At 43.7% G+C, this 26,115-nt stretch overlaps 1 protein-coding gene and 1 pseudogene across 2 annotated transcripts in view; one reads left to right on the top strand and one right to left on the bottom strand.

The window, feature by feature from the left end:
- gcgrb (glucagon receptor b) overlaps positions 1-20,787 on the bottom strand; it is a 63,071-nt gene extending 42,284 nt beyond the window's left edge. The window contains exon 1 of the mRNA XM_080720984.1: positions 20,464-20,787. The gene's annotated coding sequence lies outside the window, so the exon portion shown is untranslated. The remainder of the gene's footprint in view (positions 1-20,463) is intronic.
- A 2,306-nt stretch (positions 20,788-23,093) lies between these two features.
- Positions 23,094-23,767, top strand: LOC308282360 (D-aminoacyl-tRNA deacylase 1-like; annotated as a pseudogene). The gene has a single exon. The product of its transcript is annotated as a D-aminoacyl-tRNA deacylase 1-like (transcript).
- The last annotated feature ends 2,348 nt before the right edge of the window (positions 23,768-26,115 follow it).

Raw genomic sequence — 26,115 nt, 5'->3', positions numbered from 1 at the left:
TTGTTGACTCCTGGCGTACGTGATGTCAGAGCCTTTTATGAAGTGATGTCACAATGAGTCAGCGATTGTGCCGATTTCCTCAGGAACAGCCTGATGTTAACAATCAGCTCCGCGTAAGGAGATTCCGAACGTTTCGCGCCGCTTCGGGAAAACCGCATGCCGAGTCGGGCCGAGGCCCGGCACTGCACTCCGCGCCGCAGCGGGGAACGCGCGTGCCGAATCTGAAGCCGGTGGGACGAACGGTTCTCGAGATACGCGGATTACAAACAAACAAACAAACAAACAAACAGACAGAGATTTGTCGCATTTATAGATAGATAGGCCTATATAAATATAAAACAATGTATTTAACTTTTGGAAATAAAATAGAAGTCGAAAAAGGTGTTATGATCACTGTCATGTGAATATATATTGCAGGTACAATAGTGTGTGTCTCTTTAAGAGACGGGGACTGTATAGGGCGGTGCACACACCGGAAGCATTAGTGGGTTGCACATACACAACTGGTATGCATTGCAACATGTGAAGGAGTACTCGGTGTATTAATAAAACGACAACCTGTAGTTAAAGTACGTTGTGAAGAGTGAGTCATTACATCGGCCGTAACCTGCACATGGTATCAGAAGTCAAGCGGTGAAGATGGCCAAGTTTAACCCTCCCGACAACTTTGATTTTACCCGCCCGGATCAGTGGCCGGAGTGGCGGCTAGCCACGAAGCTAAACCTGGAGGATGGAGTCGTACAGGTTAGCACTTTGCTGTATGCGCTCGGAAAGGAGGCTGAACAAGTTTTCAACACGTTGCTTTTCGAGGTTGGTGACCTCCGCTCCCAGAAGACGCGTCACATGCACAGATTTCTTTGAATACATGAACTTTGGACCAATATGGTCAAACTGTCTGGGCAGATTTTTTTTGATTGAAACATAATTTTTTTATAATGCAATGAATATTGCAGTACTATGCAAATTATACTTCTGCCTCTAAAACATACATGCAAATTGAAACATTATTTTTTAATAATTCAATGAATATTGCAGTTTTATGCAAATTATTCTGACAATCCTTCCCAGAAAGACACAATGGTCAGAAATGGGACTTTGTGAGGATAGAAGGTGCTAGTGGGACCCCAAAAAAAGGTTTTAAAATAGGAAAAGTTAAATTTCATGGTGTATCACCTTTAAATTGTGCCATTGTTTTATTGTGCTATTATCTTGTTATCGTTTGTATTATTTGTGAATGCACTATGGGATTGTGTCATCCATGTATCACAATGATCTGTACATAGAGATGTACAGATGTGGCAATGAGTTGTTTGCTGTCTGTTTATGAGCTGTTTTCCGTAATAAAGAGAGATTCCTAATAACAGCCGTTGTTATGGCTACTACTTCTTTGACCGAGCAACCCTCTTGCACAATACCACAATATCTTCCTGCCCATGAACTGCCGATGTTCATAACTTAAAGCTAACAAAATATTTGTATTGTGCTGGTTCAAACAGACAAACAAACAAACAAACTGACAGGGCCTGTGTAGCGTGTGTGTGTGTGTGTGTGTGTGTGTGTGTGTGTGTGTGTGTGTGTGTGTGTGTATGTGTGTGTGTGTGTGTGCGTGCGTGCGTGCGTGCGTGCGTGCGTGCGTGCGTGCGTGCGTGCGTGCGTGCGTGCATGTGTGCGTGTGCATGTGAGCGAAATGTAAACTAGGAGAGAAGAACTCATTAAACTGCGGGTGTTTATCACACGAGCGGGAACCCATCAGCGTCCCTGGAGCAGCGTCATTCAGCACAACGGAGCGTATCTGGTGTCAGAAGCACTGCTGAGAGCGCACGTCGTGTCATTACGCAGCCTCATCCAAAAAGTCTCCAACAAGCACTGGTAAAGCCCTGGGCTGTGATTATTTAGAACGTCCTGAATGAAATAAAGCTGTGTGTGTGTGTGTGTGTGTGTGTGTGTGTGTGTGTGTGTGTGTGCGTGTGCGTGTGCGTGTGCGTGTGCGTGTGCATGTGTGTGAGTGTGAGGAAGAAATATGTGTGGGAGACAGACAAGAGCTCTCAAGTATGTCTCAAGGGTGCCGTCACAACAGACAGATATTACACTCCACCTCCATCGCTGCATGAAAGAGCGCTGACACACTGCTGAAAATGTATAAAATGTGAGAATACAAATGAGTATAACATGTATTAATTTAGAAAAATCTACATTTATGAATGTACTGTATAATAAATTGTTGCTTTATTAATTGACAACCATGCATTTTGTTTGTATGTCCTTAGCCCAAAGAGCACCACAGTGTAGGAAGCGCCTTCTACAACGTCCATAACAAGTGACAACAGAACAATTGGCCAAATAGTGTCTTGAAGGTTTCACCTGAAAACAGGTAAGTGTTGTTATTCTCTGAAACAGCAGACAAGCAAGGTCACTTTGCTCTCCCAAACACACACACACACGCACGCACGCACGCACGCACGCACGCACGCACGCACGCACGCACGCACGCACGCACACACACACACACACACACACACACACACACACACACACACACACACACACACACACACACAGCACACACACACACACACACACACACACACACACACACACACACACACACGCACAGCCCTCACATATAAATGCACCCATCCATACAATTGATACACAAATGGATTTACACGCAGAGACATACGCACGCAGACAAACACAGTTAACACACCCAAACACGTCCCACGCCCCCACTGAAAGTTATCCAGTAGTTGGAGTAATACACGTAACCTCAGTCTTCCATGAACATGAGTCTTTGACACCTATTTTGAGTGGCTGCTGGATGTTTATAATGGGTTTTCTATAGTAAGCAATAAGCATGACAAAAAGATTCTAGACTGCTTTTACGTGGCACAGAGAAATATATATCAAACACTAAAAAAGGAAATAACAAAGAAAAACTGATGTTTACAGTAAGATGCTTTACTGTTCTTGAACCCCAGGGGGGTCCATGGGAAAAATCCACCTAAAATGCATGCCCAAATTGGAACAGTTGTGGACACAAAACTACAATGATTGTGGCTAATCTTGACCCACCAAATGTAAGCTGTAATTATATGTGCTGTAGGGCCCCTGTAGCAGAATCAACAATGAAATTGTAATTTGATTTTGTCTCTATTGATTTATTGACCAATGAACAGTTGTGTGACTGGTTATGGGAAGCCGGCTTCCCATATGGGGTTTAAGTGGTTAATGATGTAAACAGCAGTTGGGATAACAGAGATTTTGTAAGTGTCAGAGACAGCATGGCATGACATGGTGTATACTGTATGTTGTAGGGTGAGATGGGTTCTGTTTGATGTGAGTGGCTCTCCTTCTGACTGTGTAGAGTTCTGATAGTGGGGACAAGGGGTGTTGTTAGCTTCCTCACAACCAACCTCTATGAATACAGCTTGGATATAAGTAAGGGATAATGAATGGCTGCGCGGTGATTGACGATACATAACAGACCGACAGCCTGGTGCCTCGGGGAGTTATCAGGCTGAAGGGATGTTATGTATCGTCAATCACCAAGGAGCCATTCATTATCCCGCTTAATACCCGGCTACTAAATGAAATTAATAATTTGACTCAAAACTAAAAACAAAACAAAGTATTTCCTCGTTTACAGATGGGTGAAAGTTTTCCACAGGTGTTGCGCTGTCTCTAATTCCAAGCCGTTTCAGATGCAATACCAAAATGCTCTTTGTTGGCAACGGCGCGCTGTCTATGGGCTAAAATTGGAACGATACAGAGAAGATAAGCATGGTACCATGGCACCATTGATTGATTGATTGATTGATTGATTATTTTATTAGACAAAAATGGAGAACAGTACAAGTATAGTCAATAGAATTGAAATGTAGTACAGTACAAGTGCAGTTAAACACCCTGCCTAAAATAAAAGGAACATCCCAATTAAGACTTTTTACGGTCTTTTTTACGTTGGAAGCCCTCTGTATTTAATTCATGAACATAATACCATGCTAATCTTCTCTGTATCATTCTAATTTTAGCATCACTTTACCCCGCCCACCTCATATCTCAATAGAATATAGCCTCCCAAAAAGTACCACCCAGTCTCGAGGGGGCCCAATAGGAAATGAGCCCAAAGCTGACCTAGACTGAGGGCAGATTTCAAAAGAGTACCGTTTCAGACACGCCCATTCAGGAAATCACTGAAATGAAAGGCAAGGCTTAGAGCTAATGAATTTTGGCTGGAAGAGACAGGGAAATCTCGCTTTTGCGAGCGCCCATCATTTCGACCAGAGGGTTAGCGACTCACTCCACGGAGGTTAAGGTTAGGGTGTGGGTTAGAGTCGGGTGTCGAAAAGATGAGATGTAGTAACAGCAACACGCTCCCGGAAGAGACACTGGGAAGACCAAAAAACGAACTAATAATTCGTCATAATGCATTACAGGTCTAAATGTTTTTTTAATAAACAATGGCGTGAACGAAGACAACACACTGATTACTACGTGGGCAACCAGCAGCGCTAAATCTTTCAATCCACCCTGCTCTACACCAGGCTTGACCCCACGATGAGGAAATAAAGAGGAGAGGAGAGAGAGTGATTAGAAAGAGAGAGAGAGAGAGAGAGATGGAAGAGAGCAGGGAATGGGTTGTGTAATTAAGGGCACCTAACAAAAAATTGCGATGCGCAAATGTGTCGGATGAGGACAGATTAGATCGGGTTGAGCTCCTCGTCAGACCCTGATGACACATAGCATTGTCTGGTTGTCTATTTGTAATTATATCAAGCCTTAGGATCTCAATGCGCTATTGATCAGTTGTGGTGGTTGGGGGCCTGCACTGGTGGTGGGATTATCCCCAGAAGCAACCCCAGAAGAGAACGTGAGCCAGACGACAAAGTGTGGTACTGAGTGATTCGAGTGAGTCACAATGAATTAGGTTGGGGCGACAGCCGTTGTTCTCTGCTGTCAGTCGATATATACTCTTGGTTCCGCGGGAATGTTTGCCCTTGAATAGTTATTATAGACCACCTGGCTCCCTAACATTTAACCACACAGCCATGCGATAAATGTTCATCCATTTTTCAAGATTATTATTATTTTTTTAGATCTAGAAGTTTACTGTTCGCTGTTGAACACACGCACGCACGCACGCACGCACACACACATGCACGCACGCATGCACGCACGCACGCACGCACACACACACACACACACACACACACACACACATACACACAGCCCCCTCAGGAGAACGGCACACAAAGGCAGCACAAATACTATACAAAAAAAAGTTTACATTGCGTTTAAAGACAGCAACCCCCCATTGCAACCACTGAGAGTGCTGTTGCGCAGACTGCACCACTACGTTTTTGAATTAGGAAAATGTTTGAAAACTGATTTAGAAGGGATTTGTAGAATTAGCCTCAGGTCTTAATGGGTTAACTGTCTCTTGATGTGTTGGAATGGTAGACTTGAGATCCACCAACATTACGCTAAAGCAATGGTTTTAAAGCAGTGGTCCGGGGACCACCAGTGGTCCTTGTGGGTTATAGGTCATCCAGCTAAATACTGGAGAGTTGGTAACCACATGGACCCTTATATACAGTAGATATTTAACTCTTGATAGTGTAAAATGAAAACAAATTGACTCATAATGGTCCATTTTTTTTCACGCTCGCAAGAGTTAAATTACTGTTAAACATCTGCATAATTACTTAATTTACAAGTCAAAACAATTAGAGAATGTAGAAGAATTGTTATTTTGATCAACGTTTGTCTGTTATCTCCCGAATAGTAGGCCTACCACATCAATACAGCATGGAATTGTGGACAAAAATCTTATCCAACAACAGCAAGATATTCTACAACGTCTTGGGTCTGAGAGGCTAAATCTCATTAAATGGTGGTCCGTGGCTCAAATGCCCAGTAAATAATGGACCTTGATGTGAAAAGGGTTGGAAACCACTATGCTCAAAGGCATTGAGACAGCAGAGGACACGGCCCTTTGTGTTTGATGACAGCGATGTTCAATCAGGGACCATAAAGGTCTAAGAGAGGGTCAGTGGTGGAAAAAATACTCACATTTCTTTCTTAATTAAAACTATCAATACTGCAATGTAGAAATACTCTGTTAGGGCACGGTCACGACAAAGTATGGTTTCTGGCTGATAAACTCTTTTTGTGCTCAGCCGGCTGTTTTTTGCAGCCAGCGGATTCTCCCAATAACCGTGGATTTCGATGCAAGTTGCTCAGTGGCGTTTTGAAGCAGTAGTAGCTAATCCAGGTGCATTTGGGGGAAATTGGCACATCTGGATTTGACCGGTTATTTATGGCCAAGACCGGAAAATAAAATTCCTCCCTGACATTCTGACCGATTGAAAAAACAATGGTAATTTATTATTATCGCTGTCTGCAAATCAGACACTCTGCCCTCTGTGCGCAGGCTGCCTCTCTCTCTTCCTCTCTCTCTTCCTCTCTCTCTCTCTCTCTCTCTCTCTCTGTCTCTCTTTGTCTCTCACTCACTCGCTCGCTCCCCCGCTCTCTCTTACCCATCAACCCATAAACAAACATTATACACTTGATTGAAGTTCTTTATATATGAGGAGACAGAGTGGAGACAGTAGGAAGAACACCACCAAAGCCTTTTCAACTCTCCTAAAGTTGCATAACATGTGCATGGACGCACTGTGTCACCACTCGACAGTGAGTAGATTTCATTCATTGCTGGCTGATCTATCAACCTTATGAAACAAGTGCACAGACCCGACTTTTAGACTTTTTTTTTTCATTATTATGTATTGGCATAAAACATGATGCAACAGAAACACCTGTTGTGAAAGCAGTATGCGCACATGCAGACACAGCCTGCGCGATTATAGTCCAATATAATTAATTCACTTATGCAAGATGAAGATGTAATAGCCTACTACTCCTACATTCAATGTGTTTGTTTTTTTTCAGTCCCAACTATGCAGTAGGCCTAATACTTTAACTGTTTTTGTGCACCTGCTTGTAATCTATGCATTTTTTTTTTACATTTTAACCATGCCAGTCACGGTGACCGGCAGTTTAAAATCCTAGCGTGATCTCTGGTCGAGACATAATTACGTCACGAACGTCATTCGACGTCCATTGAACCCTATTGTAGAACTCAGCGGCGTGCTCTTATGCTCGAGCATGTAGTTCCCCCCCGCTTGCCGTTCCAGCTTTGGCCATAGGGAATGGCTGCTTCAATATTTACAAGCCGTTCTGGGGGCTTGGTACAACCACTTATCACTTCCTGGGTCTTGGGATGGTCCGCCTTCGACTCACCCGATTGGGCAGAAAACAGTGCTTCAGTAACCTCGCGTCACCAGGCTTTCAAGCCTGGTATTCGTTTACTAAACAGGTTGGTTGATCAAAGCTACTTGCGCATGCGCTAACTACTTGCGCATGCGCTAACTGGGTTAAAACTGATTCCGGTTTGGTAGTTCCAGCCAAAGTGTAGTCTGTTTTGACTACGAAATGACATAGGACGTCATCCACTCCCGACCGGATCAAAAGCCCGAAATTGGAAGCGATCGCCTAGTGCTTCAGGCATAAACGCAAGGTCTGCGCGGCACACTGAAAGCTGTGCAAGACCACGCATAAATCCACGCCATTCCCATTGAAATGCATTGACGGAATCCACTATCATACATAGAACATTTTTCCATTTTCAATTTACCGTGCCCTTACAAAATTCAAAATTTATTATAAAAAAAGTACTAAAAGTAGAAAGTACTCTTTATGCAAGTTTTCAAAATGTATAAATTGTATAAAAATCCTTTGAAAATAGCAGATTTACAAGCTCACAAAGTGTTGCATCGTGACACATTGTGAGCTTGTAGATCGGCTATTTTCAAATGGCCATAATGTATATAAGGCTGAAGTAGTTAATGTATGTTTTTTAATAATAACCAAAATCTACAAAGTAACTAGTAGAGTTTTCAAATAATTGTAGTGGAGTAAAAGTAAAATATTTGCCTCTGAGATTTAGTGGAGTAGAAGTTAAAGTACTGGAAATTGAAAATACTCCATTAAAGTAAAAATACCTAAAAATAAGTATTGTACTTGTGAATGTACTTAGTTACTTTACACCACCGAAGAGGGTTCTGCTGTGCTTGTAACCACAGCAGATTCCAGTACGTGGCAGATAAGAACATAGAGCATCTCTTTTGTATAAATATCTCCGACTGTATATGACTGATCTGACTACTTACTGTACCACCACCATTGCCTTTTCACGTCACTAGTCTCCTAGCCTCGGAAACCCAGACTTCTTTTGGCGATCGGAAGAAAAAGAAGCATGGGCGATCGCGTTATGATCACTGTTGTAGGAAGTGTAGAATTTCCCTAACCAATCAGAGTGCAGAGAGCGTCGCACCAAATGTGTTGACGTCATGACGCAGCAGCGTTCTCTGCGCTGAGCAGAGGAGCAGAGGGGGGTGGGGGGAGGAGAACACATGCTATTGGCTGGAGACTTGCGGAGAGACTCACCGCGCCCACCCATCTGCCTACACTAAACTGTCCGCGTTAGGTTAGAGTGCTCACTAGCTTGGTACCATCCCACCCCCTGCCTGGCAGATACCAACTATAGACTACTTCCCCTCTGTCTTTTCCTCTTTCCACTTCCATTTTTCCACAGTGAGCACGAGACGTTACAGGCAAAACCTCAATAATAATATTAGTCACCTATATATCCTTAATCTAGGAGTCATCAGAAGACATAGGCATGCGGTCAGAAGTAGTATTCAAATAATGTTCAGTTTTACTGACATGCTGGAATAAAGTGCAAATTCAAAAACTTGATTGGCTATTTTTTTCTTTTTACTTTTGTGCTACTGTACACTCTTTTGTACGACAAGTAGGGCATAAAGGGGGAAAATATGATAACACAAAAAGCCTGAAGTCACTTGAGAAAAGGAAGAGGTCACACATTGTATTATATTGTAGGTCCAGAATCAGTGTTTTGTTGACCTCTGTAAGCTGACAGCATTATCCATGTATACTTCTGTATTTGTTGGGTAAGATACTTTTTTCCCCCCAAAGAGACACTTAGAGCTGTGATTCTCTAATCTTTTCGTGTCAAGGACGCCCACATATGAATTGCCGCAAACCCCTGTATGTGCCGAAAGGGCGCTGGTCTGATGTTACAAAAAACACTATAATTACATTTATACTGTAAGCCTACATCTATACTATAATTTTGCGAATGTCTGAGTGAGTGAGTGTCTGTCTGTCTGTCTCAGCGTTTCTCCTCGGTGGCTGGAGCAATTGATCTGAAATCGCATCACCATCAGCATATGAACACACCTGACATAACTGTGAAGCCCGTTTGTCACTTTCACAAATCGTATGCTGTATAATAGCATTTTTATGGTGTATCTATATCTATTTAGCCTACAGTACCTTTTGTGACCACACATGTTAAGGGAGGGGCGCTGTTGTTCAGGCCATGCACAATCACACACACACACACACACACACACACACACGGGGGGGGGGAGTGTGGTGTGTGCAGGCGGGCGGGCGGGCGGGCGGGGGGGGGGGGGGGGGGGGGGTTCTGGCCCTGTTACAGATGTTGTCCAAATTCATGCAGATCGGTACACAGTATCTCTGTAGCCGTTAAATGGAACGGGTATTTCTTACATTGATGCTCCTACATATTAGCATGCAAGCACCAGTTAAAGTTACTTTCCATCCCTCATATACTGTGTGCACAGTGCACATCCCATAATCCACACACTGCACATCATTTCGGAGCTCATATCTTTGAACGGGTAAGGGCTAGTGAGACAAGACATAACAAAAATAGAAAACAACCCAATCATCAGTAAACTGAGTTCAGACTAGGAAATGGTGCCACTAGTTACTCTAGAAAAGACTGATTCGCTCAACCATGACATCAATCATCAATAACAATCATAACAAATAATTAGTCTAAAAAACTTTGAAGAAACGCCTTTAGTAAAAAGAAAACTTCTGATACTTCAACATATGAATCATTAGGAATAGGACCAAATGAAATGCTGTCAAAGAAGTTGTTCAAAACACAGTTTGGGCCCAGGGGAATTTTAACAAGAATATTGTAATAATGCATTGCAGAGGTTCTTTGGTCCTTAACTCTGGTTAGACGAATTGCTGACATAATGCTACATTTAGCAAGTTTTCATGGTTTTGCTCAAAGAATCAGCAAAATGCAAAATGCATTCACAAAAATGAGTGTTCAAAAGATCTGACAGGAGATTGTACGTGCGTGCGCGTGTGTATGTGTATGTGTGTGTGTGTGTGTGTGTGTGTGTGTGTGTGTGTGTGTGTGTGTGTGTGTGTGTGTGTGTGCGTGCGCGTAGGTGCGTTTGTGTGTCATTGCAGCGTGAGAAGTGGACTGCATGAGGTCCATGAGACTTGACAATAACATTCACTTGTGCCAGGGGCGTCAATTGGGTATGGCAGGGGTATGCAGCTGCCATACCCTGGGTCCAGGGGGTAAAATAAAAGTTACTTTTAAATATACATCCATGAATGTCTCTTTGTCTATCTGTTCTGGTAATTATGTTGTTAAATTACAGTAAAATAACTACAAACGCAAAATTTAACAAAATGGTCACTTTAACAAGGTATTATAATTATATTCTCCCCATCTTGACAAAATGGTATATTACCAGGTTCCGCAGGTCAGCTGCACAGGTGCAATGCATTATTGTTAATTGTGGCACATTTACTAACATGCCAAGTTTAGCTGCACTTGAACAACCGTTCCAGGCTGCCCAAGAAACCGTAGAAACAGAGGAAAAAATTAAATGCACTTCTTAAAATAAATGTATCATGCCTGTTGCTAAGGTATGGCAACATGACTGGTGTTGCCCTACCTTAGCTTTTTCTGAACTGACGCCACTGACTTGTGCCACAGAGTACCAGGACAACGGCTGTCACCACAATAGGAGTCATGACAACAGGCGGGTAGCGTGACTAGAACATTAGTTGGGGAGATGGTGAAAGACATGGACAGGGTAAGTGATATCCCTGGGGGTAAATGTTCAACAGTCTGTCTAATTATAAAAAGCACAATGCACACACTCTCCACTCTGCACATATGCATAGGGATGTACAGTAATCGCATACAGATACATTGGAATGAACAGATGTATTGTGAACAGACATTTGGAGACATATATTGGCATTATTGTCTCCACCAGCCGAAAGGCATGGGGATACTATGTTTTCCCACTAGGCAGAGGAAGAAATGCCACATCAAAATTTTGAAATCAGCCTCATGGTGGCGCTATAACAGGCCGATTTGTGTTTGTATTGTTGCCTACGCACCTGCTTGTAAAGGAACAGGGTGTGCCGAAGACTTCTTTTTGCTAGATTATTGCAAACCAAAAGTCCTTTGAGGAGAATGGTAAAACAGTACTTTTTATTTTATTGTATTTTTTAATCAAATAAGACTTGAGTATGTTAGACCAGGCTGAAAAACCATCTCCAGTATGTGTAGTGTACAGTTGTTCCCTTCTGTTATTTAGCCCTAGCTCTTCAAACAAGCGTGGTTTGGCATGGTGTCTTAACATTGATTTTTAATTATTGTCTCCACCAGGCTGAAGGTGTGGCCGAGATGATGTGTTGCACCCTGTCTGTCTGGGTGTTATCCAGTAGATACTCCAACTACTGGATAACTTTCAGTGAGGGTGTGGGACGTGTTTGGGTGTGTTTGTCTGCGTGCGTATGTCTCTGCGTGTAAATCCATTTGTGTATCAATTGTATGGATGGGTGCATTCATAAGTGAGGGCTGTGTGTGTGTGTGTGTGTGTGTGTGTGTGTGTGTGTGTGTGTGTGTGTGTGTGTGTGTGTGTGTGTGTGTGTGTGTGTGTGTGTGTGTGTGTGAGTGCGTGCGTGCGTGCGTGCGTGCGTGCGTGTGTGTCCGTCAGTCTGCAAGCATTTAATCTCTGGCACTGTTAGCCCTACACACTCCCTGGATGCCGCAGTAGAACCTCTGCCCTGAATTTTCTCAATCAATCAATCAATCAATCATCAATCAATCAACTTGACCACTACACATGCGCAGCTGTAGCGTATGGTATAATTATCAAGAGATGCATGCAAGTTTCACTCAGGGTTGAGAGAGCTGATGAGCATTCTGCTAGAGGAATAACTCAAGTTTGAACTGTCTGGTAGCCTGGCACAAATCTGTGGAACATGGGGCCCAGCACTGTAGCACCCAAGAACTCTTTTTGTGCCTATCCCGAACTAGTTCGGCTTTATTTTGGCCTTTTGATCGTCCGGTGTGCCGATCCCGAACTAGTCCGGCTTTTTATAAAAAGAAAAAAAAAACATCCAGAGGCCTTACCGAAGCACCGGGGCAAAATTCTCGAGCCGACCCCCGGCCGCGGTCTGTTTACATCGGCCCGCGAGAGCGTCGCTCCGCCGATATTTGCCGTCCACTCCAATGCAATCCATGATCTTTAGAGCTCATTTTCTCTGTTCCATCCATATCCATGAGGTGCACAAGGTTTAATCACGGCTAAATCGCCGAAAATAGGGCTTCTAAAATGCTTGGTAGCCAATAGCTAACTTCAAGCTAACTTCATCCTGTTCCTGTTCATGACACAAAGGAAAGTGTTCAGGCACGTTATGGCTGCGCACGGCCTGTGCATATACAGCGTATGTCTATGGTGGATTCTCTGGCCATTGGGCGCCCTCATGTGGTGATTCTGGGCACTGTATGAGTTAAGTTTGAAAATGAGCAGTATTATATTGTTAACTTAATGTTTTGTAGCCTACTGCCCTATCAGCTTTTTTTCCTTTTCTTTTTTTCCCTATAGACTGCTTTTATTGTTAGTTATTTGTGTATTTTTGTTTTTATCTGATATGGACCTTGAGTTTGAAACAAAGGTTGAATCGAATTGAACTGAAATGTATATACGTTATAGATGTTAGGCTTGGTACCTAGAAACTAGTTATACAGTTACTTTGTAGCACATACTTGTTTCAAATCTTTTCTTGTTGAACTGTCCTTGACCACCTTACCCAGGTGTTGTTTGACCAGGGTTCATGCCGCTTACTCTGACACAGCAATTTGTAAGTCTCACTGAACAAGAGCTAAATACCTACACGCACGCACGCACGCACGCACGCACGCACGCACACACACACACACACACACACACACACACACACACACACACACACACCACTGTGAGCCCGGGCAGGAGGAATTCAATTATACGCTTCAGGAAAGAGCAAAAGAGAAATACATTAAAATAGTATACATGGGAGGAATAAAAAGAGAGAATAAGGGGCAACTGTGGAGTGGAGACACACGCTGTAAAATCCAGAGTGTTCATTCAGCGCTGAAGATTTTACAGCATACGTATAGATGCATTGATGCAGAGAGAATGGGACTTGAAGGAAGAATAGGGTGTGATGAAGCGATAGGGAAGGAAAAGAAATACATAATAGTATATGGAGCAAGAAGACATAATGCAGGAGAGAGAGAGAGCAACAAATAAAGATCTGACAGTGTGATTACAAGGATATGTGGGAGAGCGAGCAAGAGAGACGAACGCTGCTATACATGCGGTAGTGGGAGGAGAGAGACATGAGTTGGATATGGGGTCATATTAGGGCAAGGCGATAATGGACAAAATCAAATACCACAAGCAGGGCCAGACATGCAGGCATCTTGGCGCAGACCGGCGTGAACCAAACATAGAAGATCTACAAGCCTTGTATCAGCTGTTTTATGTTTGGGTGGGAATCCTGGGCCACAGTCTCCTGTGATTGGGCTACTAGGCTGGTATTCAGATGATAGTCAGTGGGCCAATCATGTGATGTCTCTCTGGTCTGTGCTACAGAAGGATTGGCCCTCTCCACTTAGTGGCCGCCCAGCCTAAAAATGACTGTAATTATCCTAAAATGGTGACAAAGATGATTATTTTTCTTTGTCCCACTGGCCCACTATATGGTATAGTCAGCCCAGTATGCCAGATGCCCAGTCCACCCCTGACCATGAGTAATATATATATATATATATATATATATATATATATATATATATATATATATATATATATATATATTTATATATTTATGTATTTATTTTTTACAATAATGGCTCCTGGTGGTGCTCTAAAGGTAGTTGTATTCAACGCAGGTTCAGGAGTAGAGACCTCCCTCTGCTCATCTCTGCCACTCCCCGTTCACTATCACCTCATCAAATACACCTGCCTCACTACTGTATCTCCCACTCCTAGCCAATCCACGTTGCAATCACCACAGTATAAAAGCACCTGCAATTGTCTCCCTTACCCGTTTGTATCTGCAACAGTAGATCCCAGACACCCTCCCCCTCCCCAATCACCTCATTTCTCCAATTCTTTCTCCATCCTCCAAGAGCCCCAGGGCAGGGAAGTGTTGGAGCTGAGGCGACAGACCACTCCCGAGCAGAGCTACCGCGTCGTCGCTCCTGAGACTATACCCCCACCCTGAGTCTCACCCTACCTCGGGCTCCGCATCAACACATGCACAATTGCACACACAACATTTTGTTTAATAAACTTATGTTGTTTAACTTGAGCAGAGGTGTGGTATCTTACTTGTGAAAAAGTTAGGTTTTGCTCTGGCCTCCAAGGAGTGTACATGCACAGTTTCACGCCGATCGGTGCTGGAGATTAGACGGACAGAGGGACGGACGGAGGGATAGAGACAAAAAGGAGGTTACATGAAGGATGAGGAGATGAGGAAATGATAAGAGGGATGTGTCGGATCATAATGGTTTTCAGTTTCACCCTCAGCCTGGGAAACTCGAGAACTCAAAGACAAAGAGTGTCCTCTACTGAGCCATAACGAGAAACCCGCAACATCTCTCACATCATGCACTCAATGGCAATCCACCGTTACATGTGCACGCATTCATTCAAGGACAGACTACACACATCATCAAGTATGAGACACACACACAGATGTGCGCAAAAAATACCCCTTTGTATTCTGTTTGATAACATACACACACTCTCACACACACACACACACACACACACACACACACACACACACACACACACACACACACACAACATGCATATGCATGCGTAAGTGTACAAGCATATGCGCATTAAACGTGACCGTGTGACGGTAATTTCAAAGTACCTTTGGGATAGGTGCCCTTATCAGACAGAAATTAACAACCTGTTGGTCGTATGTTTAATGAGAGTGTTCATCTCAGTGGAGATAATCACTATTCAGGTAGCAGCCAGGGGATTAGAGTTCCTGAACACACATGCAGCCACACACCATGGCACACACACACACACACACACGCACGCACGCACGCACGCACACACGCGCGCGCACACACACACACACACACACACACACACACACACACACACACACACACACACACACACACACACACACACACACCCTTCCTCTGATATCTGTGCAGCTCGCTCCAGCAAACTTGCTCAAGCTCTGTATAATAACTTAATAGCCTACAGTATAATCATTTAATTACATTTCCTTTCATATTCAACAGCAGAAGTGGTGCTAACATTGCAAATATAGCTGAATTTGACAGGTATTCACTTACAATGTACATTTATAGGCCTATATTGTGCCAAGTACAGTTGGCACAATATATTCCATTCTGCTTCCCATACAGCTATCTTTTCAGCAGTTATGGGGAACTGTTCTAATTTTAAGTCACTTCCATTTAAGTCATTTCTATTTAAAAAATCACACCCGTGTGAACTGAGCGGTGGAGTCTGTGCGCGCGCGCGCGTGTGTGTGTGTGTGTGTGTGTGTGCGTGCGTGCGTGCGTGTGTGTGAGTGTGAGTGTGCCTTGCCTGTTCTGGCCTGGCCTGAACAACAGCGCCCCTCCCTTAACATGTGTGGTCAGAAAAGGTACTACACCACAGGCTTGAGGCTACATACAGACCCACCCACCCACATACATACATACATACATACATACATACATACAAACAAACATACATACCTACACACACGGCCACGCTATGGAGACGGTGTGACCACCGCTCAAAAAAAAGCAACTGTGTTATTACTGTGAGATGAATGTTTCTAAACGTTGCGTCCGGGACCACCAGGCATCCAAATGGACCCCTACGGGTCTGTAAATGGATCCAAATGGACCCCTATGGGGGAATCATACAGATAATGCCTGGATTCTTAAAACCTTTAATGAAGAGCTTGCCCTCATCTGTTTAATGCTTGTCTGAAGGAAGGACATTTTCCTACCCAGTGGAAAGACTCTTTAGTCTGTGCGGTTCCCAAGTGCAGTAAACCACGGTTCCCACAGGACTATCGCCTAATCTCTCTTTTGAGTTGTGTTGGTAAAGTGTTCGAGGGAATCCTGAAGAACCAACTCCTGCAGGAAACTGAAAATGCTATACTTGCTTCACAGCATGAGTTCATGAAGAACAGATCTACTGTGTCAACTTTATTGCACATTCTGCAAAGCTGGTATGATGCTGTTGATGCAAAGCCAAAATATGATGTGCGTGTCACATACATTGACTTCACTCGCGCTTTTGACACAATCAACCATGGTCATCTTCTTCATTCACTGAACATGCTTGGTGTATCGAGACACATCTGGCTAACAGTGCACAGCTATTTAGAGGAAAGGAGGCAAACAGTTAAATGGGGAAATCATTTTTCTAAGCCGCAGGCAGTTTTAGCCATGGCGTCCCTCAAGGTGGGGTACTATCCCCTCTCCTTTCTGTTCTCTGCATGAACTTTCTCGATCACCTGTTGCCAACTAGTGTTGAGCCAATAAAATATGCAGATGACCTGACTCTCACTAGTCTCGCGTGGCCAGACTGTTGCCTCCGAGATTTGGTCAAATGCTCCCGGCATACAGTCTGGCAAAGCAGAATAGAAATGATGAGTGCGAGATGAAAGCGGAAGTGAAGCCTCCTCGTCACTTCCGTTTCAGTCTCACATCGCACACATTTATCATTATATAAATAAAAATCATATAAGCATGTTTAGCTTGCTGCTTAGCAGAAATGACATTTTAAAATATATTTTCTTGAACGGTAATGCCCGTTTCCATTACTCGCCGTTAGGGAGCTGCTGTTCCAGACTCTATATAGCATTCAGAGATTGTGGAATAGTTGTCTGGCTACGCGAGACTAGACTCTCACTGAACATCTCATGGGCTCCCTGCCAGGACAGATGCAAGCAGCTGTTGATGCTGTTACAGCCTGGGGTCAGACCTACTGTACTGCCTTGCAGCCAATGCTGGTAAAACCAAGGACATGGTTATTAGTCTCTGGGAACCTCAAAATAGACAATATCTCCTCCTATTAATTTGAACAACCAGACAGTAGAGAGGGTTGATACATTCAAGCTCCTTGGAATACAGCTCTCCTCTGACCTGAAATGGGATGCACAAATTCATTTATGCTAAAGAAGGCTCAGCCAAGGGTTCATTATCTGAACGTGGCCAAACGAGCACAGCTCCCCCCAGATGTGTTGACCCATGGGTATACGTGACCTTCATCAGACCAGGGTTGGAATATGCTTCACCTGTCTGGGAGTGTCTGCAGAGAAGGTGCTGCCGCAACATTGGAATACCAACTAATTCCTTCCCTACTCTGGAGGCGAGGAGAGAGGAGGCCACTCTTAGAGAATTCAACCGACTACTGAGAGGAGGGACCAGTCCCATGATTCAGAGCCTGTCCGCAAATACAAGTCACTACAATCTAAGAAAATGAGAGGAAGTAATGGGAGGACACTCACACAACCTGTAAGTCACACACAAAGGCACCAGATGTCGTTCCTCCCAAGAGCATGCAAGCTTTACCAGAAGTAATAGAAACGTTTTTATTGTTGTATTTTGATATTTGGTGATTTGTTTTTATTTGTTTAATAGAGCGGTCCTCTTGTCTTATTGAACTGAATTGTAAGAAACATCAAAATTCACACTGTTATGCTATGATGTTTTCTAATAAAACTTGAACTTAATAATATCAAATCCACAGCCAAATGCAAATCAAAATGTGGGGGGGATTTGTCAAAACTTTACTTTCAATCAGCAATGCATATTTAATTATCAGGGCCCCTAGGACTGAATCATTTAAAATGGAGATCCATGGCCTAATGAAAGTCAGTGTGGGGTCTGTGATATGAAACAGTTTGGAAACCCCTGTAGTTACACAATGAGTCACGCACGCATGCATGCACGCACATGTGAGCGCACACACACACACACACACACACACACACACACACACACACACACACACACACGCACACGCACACGCACGCGCGCGCGCACACACACACACACACACACACACACACACACACACACACACACACACACACACGTGCACTTTCTCTCTTTTTGTCTCTCTCTCTCTAGATGCAAATATGTATTCAAAGTAATGTTGTTGTGATTTAATATGACCATTATCTTATCATTTTGATCAAATGTTAATTGTGTGTGCTTGTGTGTGTGTGTGTGTGTGTGTGTGTGTGTGTGTGTGCGTTCGTGCATGCGTGCGAGTGTGCGTGCGTACGTGTGTTTACATAGTACATGCAGATGTGTGTGTGTTGAAAGCAGACCTGCCATGGCCAGTAAACGTACACACACACGTTTATTGAATCAACATTGACCCGGACTGCTTTCTGACGTATGTCACACACACATGTACAGTACGCATGCAAATATACGCAGGTAGCACACACAAACACACACACACACACACACACACACACACACACACACACACACACACACACACACACACACACACACACACAGCCAATAAGCAGCAGACAGATTGAATCTGCCTGGTTAGAACAGTGCCATTTTATCTGTCGGAGCAAATCACATTAATCCCACCCTCCACCCTGTCAGTGATGTCATCAACGTGAGCTGTTCCTAATGGTTAATGAGTGCAGGAAATGACCGAGGGGCAGGAGGCTGATGTCTTACAGATGTTGGACCCTAGGGGTGAAGACCCCATTCACGATGGTTACCTACTGGATGTAACCATTCCATTCTCCCCTTATTCTCATTCTACAACAGGGGTCTTCAAAAGGGGGGTCCTAAGAGTTACTACAGGGGGTCCTCCAAATCTTTATGTGATAGAAACCTTTTTCTCCTTTTTTTATATTAACCACTTGAACACTAGCGTCCACATTCTGAGAACTTTAGCCAAAAATATCAGATCTACAAGCACCGTTGTGAGCTTGTAGATCATCTATTTTCGTCAAAGAGGTTTGGTGTAGAGGGTACATAGTGAAAGGTGTAGTTTATTAAGTATTGACGGTTCAAGTGAATATCTGAAAACACAAATTGACATGAATCCAAAATACACTGATGATTGTGCTGTCAAAGGATGAAACTATGGAATCTATGAAAAGGTTGTGGGGGTCCCTGCTTCATCTCTCTCTCAACTAAGGGGTCCTTGGCCTGAAAACGTTGAAGACCCTTGGGGGGGGGGGGGGGGGGGACACACCTGTTGATGTGTACACTCACGTAGCATTATGTCGTTTATCTGGACAGTATATCTCTCTGCTGTTCCTCTCCTTTCAGATTTAGTGACTGTTAGCTGTAGCCCGAAAATCAGTTTAACCACATTTTTACTTTGGTCTTTCATAGCATATCTACAAGATCACAATGTGTCATATCTCAGATTTCTTTCTTTTTTTTCCCCCTACTTTTTAATACTGTGAAAAAAGAAAAATAGAAAACCAGTCTTTCATGGAGTCCTCACATGCACAAAATATTTGCCACATGCTCTAAAGATGGATCAAATCAAATCTCTGGCTATAACCACTCATGCCATATAATCCATTGCGAATACAATCTGCTTAGCCTACAATAAGTGGCACTTGTGGGAGAAAGAAGAGTTGTGTGAGTGTAGAGAAAGATAATGGAAGAGTGTGAAAAGATAGACCACGATCCCTTTATCAGTGCGCGCACGCACACACACACACACACACACACACACACAAGCGATAATTGAGAGTAGCCTATGGTGTCCCCTCACTATGCAATCAGAAAAGCATCTCGATCTTTATTGCATCCAAAAACGCGCTAGGGATCAGATGCGCTGCGGACACTCATCTATCAAACGCACACGTGCACGTGTAAGGCGCATTACAATTAAATACGAATTAATAGTTATAGTTTTAGCCACTTCAAACAAGGGTTTCAAGACAACACTTGTCATCGCATCATCTCGGGTTAATGAATAGCCTACAAATAAAAATAAAGTTTGCCTACTGAACCAAATTCTATAGGCTACTTCAGAAAAGGATAATTAAGCATTCCAGCTACCAACTCCGAGAGAGAGAAACACATGGCCTATTAGGGTAAGTTAAGTCAACATAACTTCAAAACAATAGCCTACATAAACATCATCTAGCAAAGGACAAAGCAGTCATAAGCAGTAGCCTACTAAAGGAATCCTTTACCTGAGCGTCCAGACTTGCCCTCGTGCCCCAGACACCCCCACGCTGCCCGCTGCTCATCTCGTGGCCCGGCCCGTGGGTGCAGGTACAATCCATGGGTGACAAGAAGAAACACGCATAGTCTACTATCTGTAGCCGAATCCTGCAGAAAAAGTCCAGTTAAAATTTGTTTTTTTTCGAGTTTAAAAAAAATCGAACAACTCAGAACCGACTCAAAGTCCGAGATCGTCTCTGTGTAGCCTATTTCTCTTGAAGTCTCCGGATGGATTATTTATTTGAGGAGGGGGGATCTAAAACATCGTTCGGATAGTCTTCTCCGCGCGTCTCCATAAGAGTTAACGACTGCACGACGCTCAAGGAACAGCAGTGGCTCTGGTGAACCAGTGCGTTCTGCGCTCTGTAGCGTGCGCGCGTGCCTGCGTGCGTGAGTTAAATGCTCACTGGCTATTTTGCCCCGACTCTCTGATGACGTCAAGTGGTCGAGTTGCAGACAGTGTACCAAGAAAGTATTCATAAAAGCCAGAGAAAGATGGAGATATGAGGAGAGGAGAGGAGAGGAGAGGAGAGGAGAGCAAGCTCTGGATTGCATCTTCTTTCATTTCAAGTCATCAGAGACTTGAAATGTTCTGAAACATTTATTCTGATGATGAGAGAGAAGCTGATTGAATGATTGATTGATTGATTGATTGATTGATTGATTGATTGGTTGATTGAATACTTTATTACGAGTTTGCAGTAAATAGTACAGTGCATGGTACGATTAAATGGTGCTAAAAGGACTAAAGGGCTTGTGTTCTGCTGTTGAATTTCACATCTTTCTTTTTAATTTCCTCCATCCTTAGTATGCCTTTCTTTAAGCAAAGTGGGTGACCGTGGGTCTCAACCAGGGGCATAGTTCTGCCGATTTAAAATGACTCCAAATTCTCCAATACGGAAGTAAAACTTCCTATGATTGGCCGCTAGTTGCGCTGTTTTCCCCCCCGGCCGATCACAAAAAGAATTGTTCTCCATTGGATCCCATTGATTTTCCCCTTTCGTGTTCTAACCTTAATTAACATTTTCATGAATACTTTATGGTTCCTATCGCTAGTTAAAAATTGCCTTTCAATCACCATCATATGCGTTTGGTCGAAATTTGGTCCAATTTATTTTAAAATAAATGATAAAGTTGTGGGGGGCGTGGCCAACTAAACTGATACCAGCCGGCTGTGTTCTTCGTGTGCTGTATTTCGGGAGGCTCCGACCACATTCTCCCATGTATCCCTGCGGTTGCACGTGACCGTTGGCAGCCAATAGCATCCTTTGGTGCCTTTACAATCTATGATGGCAACACCCATGCCAAGGACCCATTGTGTCATTTGCGCTGCATAGAAACCAATGGCTTCGCTTTGTCCATATATTTTATACAGTCTATGGTCTCAACCGGGGAACTGTATTTTGGCCCAAGCGAGTGAGTGTGAGTGTTCTTTGTGAGTGTAATTGAACAGATTGAAAGCCTGACTGATTGAATGAGAAATACAGGTATAAAATTGCTTTTGTATTTCTCCAGTGGACAGCACAGCTGTCTGTCAGGATATTATCGCTTGCAGTAGTGATGGAGTGATGGGTTTGGACAGTGCTGTATTGGTGATTCAATGTTTTGGGGGATGCAATTTTTATGATGTCACGCGTGGTCGCTTACTGTAACACAATACAGGAGTTAAGAGGTCAGACAATGGGCTATTGATATGCATACAGGCTCGTTCCCTCGTTAAATCACCCTGTGTGACACTACAGTGTTTGTAAACGTTGTGCAGGTGTGAATTTAAAGGTTGTTAAAGTGTGTGCGTGTGAGAGGCGTGACACTGCTCAAAAAAGATACGGGACAGCGTCTACACAAGAAAGTCAGATGGTGTCCTGAACTACAGTACAAAAAGGAAAAGCATGTACTGTATATCTAACTCGAAAAGTCTCGCAAATATGAGAAAAGGATCTGATTACCACCATATTCTGTCCTCCTAGGGTCCTAGGGTTCCCAAAGAGGCAAAAATAATTGAGGAGGGAGACCACAGTATATATGCAAAAGAACAGTTAATGCCTTGCCTTTTTTACAACTTTTTGTTTTAGGCAACAATTTGCTTAAAATCTTACAGACTACTCAGCAATGTGTTTTGAGTACTCTACTTCAGGCTGCCAGAGGAAGAAACGCATTGCTGACTCTGGAAGATTTTAAGACAATTGTTTGTTCTCTTGCCTAAACAAAAAGTTGAATTTGCACTATGACATTTGTGCTGACATTTGTCGGGCGTGTCCAGTCAATTTATGGGCTTATTTGCCAATTTGTGCTGCGGCACATCTGTGCACCCGGTGCACACGTGCAACTTGAACTTTGACCGACACTCATCTGGGATCTCGTGAGAGACATGCCGATTTGAGGATGTGCATATTTGTGCTGTTAATGTGGGGTGAAACATCTTGGCATGTCCATATTTGGGCATAATCTTGGCACACCAACAGGTATTTCCATTTGTACTGCAGTGTCGGGCAAGTCCTTATTTGGGCTGATAGCGCCGCTTGAAGTGCCGGAGTTATTGCGTTGACAACGTGTAGCAAATCTATATATTATATCACACTCCTCCAACACAAGCAAAACCATGAAAGCCATCATTCAGAGGGTAACTAAATCCAGCGTGACAGTGGGAGAGGAGCAGATTTGCTCCATAGGGCGAGGACTGTGTGTCCTGCTGGGCATATCAGTGGAGGACACCCAGAAAGATGTTGACTACATCGTTCATAAGATCCTCAACCTGCGGGTGTTTGAGGACGAGAATGGCAAGGCGTGGACCAAGAGCGTCATGGACAGGGGGTTTGAAGTGCTGTGTGTGAGCCAGTTCACCCTGCAGGGTATCCTGAAGGGAAACAAGCCAGACTTCCACGCGGCCATGCCCGCTGAGCTGGCCCAGCCCTTGTACAACCGCATGCTGGAGAACATGAGGAGTGTCTACAAGCCAGAGCTCATAAAGCCGGGCAGTTTGGGGCCTACATGCAGGTCCACATTCTCAACGACGGACCCGTTACCATGGAGTTGACTTCACCCACCGCTGGTCCCACAGACTCTAGACAGCTGTTCAAGCTGGAGAAGCAGCAACAGAGGAAGGAGAAGACACGCTCTAAGGTCCCCTCGGAGTCGAGCAGAGAGAAGGGCTCCCAATGCTCTAGACAGGAGCCTATTAGTATTAACGCCAGCAGTAGTGCCGAAAGCAACGTGACATCAGAGAAATCCCTAAGGGATGGACACGGGATGAAAGGATCATCAGCACTCTCATGAGTGTTTTTTTTCTTATGATCTTTTATTAATACGTTTAACAGTTTATGTGCAAACCTATTCATAAAAGAACATAAGAAAAAACTACTCAGGAGAGTGTGGATGATCTTTTTTCATTGTATGTCCTCAAGAATCTGCACCCAGCTAAATAAGAGACTATTCCTCGAGAGACTCCACTGGAGTTGAGTGTGAGCATGCCTTCTCCTAATGGTTTTTAGTCGCCTTGATGTGACGTGGAGCCATGTTTTCTGAAGATGTTCTTGAGCAGGGACGTGCAGAGAATGTTGGAGAGGCAGGGGCTGACATTTCTAAAAGGGCCAAAAATAGCCGACCTCCAAGCTTACAATGTGTCGCAGCGATTTTCAAGACTAAACTAAGCATAATGTGAGCTTGGAGGTTGGCTATTTTCGGTACTAAACTAAGCATAATCAAGTGAACACTGGAGATGTGGCGTAGAGCATGTATTTCTACACAGGGAGGGCAATTCTTTCAGCATAAGATGCTGCCTTCAAGTTCAGGAGAGTTTGGACAAGGCAATTCTCTTGTATGCTGCCGCCGAAGCATGCCCTTAAATGGACATACCTAACATCACCACACAGGCCATGGGAAATAGAAGTCCCAACGCCAACCCAATAGAAGAGGCATTTAATCAGGAATTTAATCTCATGACTTTCCTCTCAGCCGTAAAACTGTGCCTTATTATCACATGGAACTCAACCGCAAACCGTTTCCCATCATGAACAGCTATTACTTTACTTCAGTGGTTCTCAAACGTTTCAATTTCAAGGCTCCCCACCCAGTTATCAACGGACCCCCATAACTTGTACTCTCTCTGAATTACAGATATGTAGGCTAAGGGTCCATTTGGTTCTCATCTATCAATTTATATTGGGGACCCCTGGGTGTCCCGGAATGAAGAACCACTGCTTTACTTCATATTCCATGTAATTTCACATTTCCGTGTTTTTCTGTCATAACCTAGAGAGAGGTACTGTTAAAGCTTTCTGGTGGTGGAGGACCTTTCAAACAAAAATGGAAAGCAGGATCGAGATGTAGCCCTGTTTGCCTTTTTTTTAATTTGGGAAGGCGGTAACCAGGGCCCTTGAAGGTCCGTCCACTCTACCTGGTCTCGGACAAATATAACGTTGCTCAGGTGTTGCTGAGATTCTTCAAAGATACAAAAGATGCAGTAGGCTGTACCGCGGAAACGTGTATGAATCGGCAATCCATTTTTGAAAATTAGCTTCTCTTCCTCACTTCCCCTTCCCAAATACCAAAAAATGGTAAACAGGTTCCAGAAAGGGGCTAGATTGAGGGGTAGCCTAGCCTACAGCTAGGTGTAGATTAGAATGACAAGCCAAGCAGAGATGGTTTCAGAGTTGTGCCATTAACGGAATTAACCAACACATTTGGAAACATTTCACTCACAGAGGCTACATCATAACCAGATACAAATACAGACCCTGACCATTTCCCCCAGCTGGTACATATAAACCCTACACTATAGCCTACCATCACCTCCATAACACAGGCCACATTCCCCTCTGTTCAAAGGTCTTCAAAGGTCTTCAAAAACAATATTTACAGACAGTCAACTAGTTTGCACTCTGTCGAGGTGCCAACTTGCGCCTGTGCACTCGTGGCCATTTACAGTATGGCCTACTTGTACACCAGCAGAGCGCGCAAGTATTGTCATCGGTGTGCTTCAGTGCTGTCTGTATGTATGGGCAAGTTGGCACTCTGCCGAGGTGTCCAACTTGTACCTTGTTGCAACTGTAGGTCGCAGTTAACTATGAAAACCGGCTCATCTTGTCTTTACTTGCTTCCTTCCTTCTTTAACCCTTCAATTTTGTTGACATTGTGACATCATCTCATCAAAGGTCAAACCCTGAGACGACTGTGACGCCTCAACTTTGTTGACATTGTGACATAACATTGTGTGCGCGACACCTCATCAAAGATTAAACTCTGTCGTCTCCATACACTGTAGATTTATGTATGGAACATCTTATTCCCAGATGATGCCCTGTTAGGGAAACCACACCAATAGAATCCCTTTTATGCCCATCAATATTAAGCCCATATCTGGGAATGCCCATACAATAGCTGCTGACCTGTTTATTGACATTAACATCCCCTAAAGATACATCTGATTCCCAGATGATGCCCTATAAGGGCAACCACACTAATAGAATCCATTTTATGCCCAGCAATATTAAGCCCATATCTGGGAATGCCTAGTCCTGCGCGTTTCACCCTTAAGGGGGCGAACACACTGTACAATATTGCGTGGTTGGCGATTCATCAGATCGTTAGACAATTTCACACTGAAGGCGTGACTTTCTTAAAAT

Source organism: Nannobrachium achirus (assembly GCF_963921795.1).
Source record: "Nannobrachium achirus genome assembly, chromosome: 3".
NCBI lineage: Eukaryota > Metazoa > Chordata > Actinopteri > Myctophiformes > Myctophidae > Nannobrachium > Nannobrachium achirus.
The sequence above is the reverse complement of the archived record's forward strand: the minus strand, read 5'-3'. Positions and strand labels throughout refer to the sequence as shown.